This window comes from Erinaceus europaeus, unplaced genomic scaffold (genome assembly GCF_950295315.1).
Source record: "Erinaceus europaeus unplaced genomic scaffold, mEriEur2.1 scaffold_575, whole genome shotgun sequence".
Lineage (NCBI taxonomy): Eukaryota > Metazoa > Chordata > Mammalia > Eulipotyphla > Erinaceidae > Erinaceus > Erinaceus europaeus.
In genome coordinates this window covers 44,983-50,982 of record NW_026648218.1, presented here as the reverse complement: position 1 = coordinate 50,982, position 6,000 = coordinate 44,983, and positions in this window count along the sequence as shown.

Genomic DNA, 6,000 nt, shown 5'->3' with positions numbered 1-6,000 from the left:
TGCTCAGCTCATGCTTATGATGGTGCAGGGAATTGAACCTGGGACTTAGGAGCCTCAGGCATGAGAGTCTGTTTGCATGACCGTTATGCTGTCTCCCCCGCCCTTGTTAATGCATTTCTAATAATAACTTTTTTGAAATACTAAATCACATATAATCTTAGGCCAAGGAGACCAGAAGCAGTCAATCTTGTCAGTATATAAGTTATTTGTAAATAGCATTAAATGATATAAATCATGGTAAGGTCTTGAAGGGTACAGTAAATCCTAACCATGGGATTTTCAAAGTAAACCAAGTTCCCAAATAACTTGATTATAGTAATAATTGTCTATCGCCTTCTTTAACTCAAAGATAGCAAGAAACCTTCCTCATTCTCTTTACAACCATATTTCTCCCAGTCCTGGAACCTCTGGGACTTTGCTCACTTTCCTTCATGCTTCTCTTGATTCATACGATCTGCTACTGCATCTGCTGGCCTCAACCAAATCACTGCAACCAGTGCCACCTTGATAATGTTTCACGTTGGACTGTGTACAGAGACGCTAGGCCTGGGATGTCAATCCTCCACCTCGAATATTCAGGTGAGACCTTTCCTAACTCATAAGAGCCCTTAGTTCCATTCCAGATGGCTCACTTTCTAACAAAGTTACAGAATCTAGATACAGACCAAGGGCCCATGGGATAAGGCACATGTGCACACGCATCTGTAAGTTGGGGGAAATATGTACCTTAAAGTAAAACTGAGCAGCAGTCTGCAGTGACTCAGTAAGTGCAGCAAGAAAGTAGAAAGACCTAAAAAAGACACCATAAAGTACTTAATCAAATATTTTCTACTTAAACCTAGATGCTCTCCTCACCTACTTCCCATTTCACGTCCCTCAATCACTCTAAGTCTAACCTTGTCAGGTAAAGTAAGGACTACAAAAGTTGGATTAGAGGTCCCACACCTATGGACATCTAATCTTTGACAAAGGGGCCCAGACTATTACATGGGGAAAGCAGAGTCTCTTCAACAAATGGTGTTGGAAACAATGGGTTGAAACATGCAGAAGAATGAAACTGAATCACTATATTTCACCAAATACAAAAGTAAATTCCAAGTGGATCAAAGACTTGGATGTTAGACCACAAACTATCAAATACTTAGAGGAAAATATTGGCAGAACTCTTTTCTGCATAAATTTTAAAGACATTTTCAATGAAACGAATCCAATTACAAAGAAGACTAAGGCAAGTATAAACCTATGGGACTACATCAAATTAAAAAGTTTCTTCACAGCAAAAGAAACCACTACCCAAACCAAGAGACCCCTCACAGAATGGGAGAAGATCTTTACATGCCATACATCAGATAAAAGTTTAATAACCAACATATATAAAGAGCTTGCCAGACTCAACAACAAGACAACAAATAACCCCATCCAAAAATGGGGGAAGGAAATGGACAGAATATTCACCACAGAAGAGATCCAAAAGGCCGAGAAATACATGAAAAAATGCTCCAAGTCTCTGATTGTCAGAGAAATGCAAATAAAGACAACAATGAGATATCACTTCACTCCTGTGAGAATGTCATACATCAGAAAAGGTAACAGCAGCAAATGCTGGAGAGGGTGTGGGGTCAAAGGAACCCTCCTGCACTGCTGGTGGGAATGTCAATTGGTCCAACCTCTGTGGAGAACAGTCTGGAGAACTCTCAGAAGGCTAGAAATGGACCTACCCTATGACCCTGCAATTCCTCTCCTGGGGATAGATCCTAAGGAACTCAACACATCCATCCAAAAAGATCTGTGTACACATATGTTCTTGGCAGCACAATATGTAATAGCCAAAACCTGGAAGCAACCCAGGTGTCCAACAACAGATGAATGGCTGAGCAAGTTGTATATATACACAATGGAATACTACTCAGCTGTAAAAAATGGTGACTTCACCGTTTTCAGCCGATCTTGGATGGACCTTGAAAAATTCATGTTGAGTGAAATAAGTCAGAAACAGAAGGATGAATATGGGATGATCTCACTCTCAGGCAGAAGTTGAAAAACATGACCAGAAAAGAAAACACAAGTAGAACCTGAAGTGGAATTGGCATATTGCACCCAAGTAAAAGACTCTGGGGTGGGTGGGTGGGGAGAATACAGGTCCATGAAGGATGATAAATGACCTAGTGGGGGTTGTATTGTTAAATGGGAAACTGGGGAATGTTATGCATGTACAAACAATTGTATTTACTGTTGAATGTAAAACATTAATTCCTCCTACCTTATGCCTTTGTTCACTAATCCTTTCTTAAATAAAAAATAAAAAAAAAACATTAATTCCCCAATAAAGAAATAAATTTTTTTTTAAAAGTTGGATTAGGGCAAGAGACTGTCATATTTTATTGATGTCCCTACCATCATTAAATGCACTACCAGGCCACCCCATCATCTGGGACCCTAGTCAGGAAATCCTGGGATTCCCACATAGATATGATGGACCTAGACCTCTAACAGATCCCTCTCTCCACTGTCAATGGTCATCTCTATCAGAAGCATAATAAACCCTCTTGTGGGCCTCTACGGGACCTTGCCCTCAATGTAGAACAACAATATAGATAGAAACTACCCCACTCTCCCAAGGGAGGCTGGGTCAACATACTCTGTGCCACTTGAGCAAGACGAGTCCTGAAATGAGTGCAGCCTAGAATGTTCCTATCTAACAAGAAAGAAAGGGGTTGTGGCCCGGGAGGTGGCACAGTGGATAAAGCATCAGACTCTCAAGCATGAGGTCCTGAGTTCAATGCCCAGCAGCACATGTACCAGAGTGATGTCTGGTTCTTTCTCTCTCTCCTCCTATCTTTCCCATAAATAAATAAATAAATTCTAAAAAAAAAAAAAAAAAGAAGAAGAAAGAAAGAAAGAAAGAAAGGAGTCAAATGGTGATGCACCTGGTTGAGTGCACACTTTACAATGTCCAAGGATCTGGGTTCCAGCCCCTGGTCCCCACCTCCAGGGAGGGAACTTCACAAGTAGTGAAGCAGGGCTGTAAGGTGTCTTTCATTCTCCCTCTCTGTGTCCTCGTTCCTTCTTAGTTTCTCTCTGTCTCTATCCAATACATAAATAAATATTTAAAAATAATAAAAAGTACTTAAGGAACCCAATACACCCATCCAAAAAGATCTATGTACACATATGTTCTTGGCAGCACAATTTGTTAATAGCCAAAACCTGGAAGCAACACAGGTGTCCAACAACAGATGAGTGGCTGAGCAAGTTGTAATATATATATATATATATATATATATATATATATATATATATATATATATACACAATGGAATACTACTCAGCTATAAAAAATGGTGACTTCACCGTTTTCAGCCAATCTTGGATGGACCTTGAAAAATTCATGTTAAGTGAAATAAGTCAGAAACAGAAGGATGAGTATGAGATGATCTCATTCTCAGGCAGAAGTTGAAAAACAAGATCAGAAAAGAAAACACAAGTAGAACCTGAACTGGAATTGCCGTATTGCACCAAAGTAGAAGACTCTGGGGTGGGTGGGTGGGGAGAATACAGATCCAAGAAGGATGACAGAGGACCCAGTGGGTGTTGTATGGAAAACTGGGAAATGTTATGCATGTACAAATTATTGTGTTTACTCTTGAATGTAACACATTAAGTCCCCAATAAAGAAATTAAAATAAAATTAAAATAATTAAAATTAAATTAATATAAATTAAAATAATAATAATAAAAAGTAAATAAACACATAACCTTTAACATAAGAAATAAGACAGTTGTTCAGAAGTTGAGGCAGTAGATGACTTCTTACCTAGGGCTGCTTTCAAGGATAAATACCAAAAACATTAATTCCCAAATAAAGTAGCGATTATAGTTAGCATTTTAATGGTCTTGAGCATAGTAGTATTTATTTGCCATTTCTGAAAACCAGCATTAATCATAGATTAATTAAGTATAGGTCAGTCCCAACTGTTGGTGAAAAAAAAAGGGCTTTGAAAAGTACTATCAAAATCATGATAATCAGGTACCTGTTGAAAACAAGTGACTATATTTGAGAGCGAAGCATTTCATCCACAATTAAGAAAAGTCATTGCAGAACACATTTGATTTGTTTTTAACAGCTGCATCAAGGTTATTTTCTTGTCCTACTTTTTCTTTATTGGTAGCTGATTTTTCAAATATTTATTTTTTAATTTTAATTTTATTTATTATTGGCTATATAGAGCGAAATTGAGAGGGGAGAGAGAGATAGAGAGGGAAAGAGACAGACACCTGCAGCTTTGCTTCACCACTCGTGAAGCTTTCCCCCTGCACGTGGGAACCAGGGGCTTGAACCCAGGTCCTTGTGCACTGTAGTGTGTGAGCTTAACTGGGTGTACCACTGCCTGGCCCCAAAAGATTGATTATATTTATGAACATGAGAGTGATAGATGAGAGGGAATGAGAATATCACTCTGGCACACGTGCTTCTGGGGATTAAACTCAGGATCTCATGCTTCTAAATTCAATACTCTAGCCACTGCACAACTTCCTCTGCAACGCTTTTTAAAGATTCATTTATTTAGTTATTTTGCCAGAGCACTGCTCACTCTGGCTTATGGTGGTGCTGGGGTTTGAGCCTGGGACTTTAGAGCCTCAGGCATGAAAGTCTTTTACAGACGAATTATACTATCTCCCCACACTCCTCTCTCTCTCTCTCTCTCTTTCTCTCTTTCTCTCACTAAAGCAATATCCACATGTTAAACCAACTCCAGAAATACAAGTGCAAATTTTCTCCAATTTTGTCCCACAAAGGTAAGAGCTTTAATTAGGACAGGGAGCTAATTTTGAGATTTCACATTTCCACAAAGCAGTGTTGTCACCTTATAAATATAATGAGAACTCTCAGATGGTGACAAGCTTTTTGCCTGATGTAACATGCAAGTGATCTTACTGCGTGAATATAATGGTTTTTGTATCTCTCAGGGATTCAGTGTTAATTCTGGCTGTGAGTTGGCAAAGTTTTCCACAGTACCTACCAGACATGTCTAATTAATAGTTACTTCTCTGCCCTCCCTTTTTATAGCTACTCATTTGTAGCTAATCATCACCGGGAGGTCTATATTTGAAATTACAGAGGGGAATGATGCAGAAAACTATTATCTAGATACCAGCCAATCAAAAAAAATTCCAAATTACTAGATAATAATAATAGCTAGTCACATTGTACGCTGATAATTGGTATTCATAATGATTGCCTCGGATTAAACCCTCAAAATGGTCTTAATAGTGAATACTATAACCCAGAACTTTTAAGAAACCAGTGACCCACATATATGCTAAAAGAGCCAGCTATAAATATACCCATTAACACAGCTAAAAGGTTACTTACTAGAAGACCCCGTTTTCCCAGCTATTTTGAGTAACTTGGACTTGGCTGAGCAGTCACATTCCAAGTTGCTGGCCGACTTATCACTAATGCACACAATTGTTCTTCTCAGTGGGAATGAATTTAGTCATGCTTGTTTCTCCACTGCTCAGCCTGGAATGCCAAAGAAGATGGCATCTCGCATGTCTGTGGACTGATTCTCTGACCTTAGTGACATTAAAAATTTGTGTGTTGAGTGGGAGAGATAGCATACCGGTTATGCAAAAAAGACTCTAATGCCTGAGGTTCTGAGGTCCCAGGTTCAGTCCCCCACACCCACCATAAGCCAGAGTCAAGCAGTGCTCTGTTAAAAAAAACAGGGAGTCGGGAGGTAGCGCAGCAGGATAAGCGCACGTGGCGCTAAGCGCAAGGACTGGCATAAGGGTCCAGGTTCAAGCCCGGCTCCCCACCTGCAGGGGAGTTGCTTCACAGGCGGTGAAGCAGGTCTGCGGGTATCTATTTTTCTCTCCCTCTCTCTGTCTTCCCCTCCTCTCTCCATTTCTCTCTTTCATATCCAACGACGATGACGACGACAACAACAACAATAATAACTACAACAATAAAACAAGGGCAACAAAAGGGAATAAATA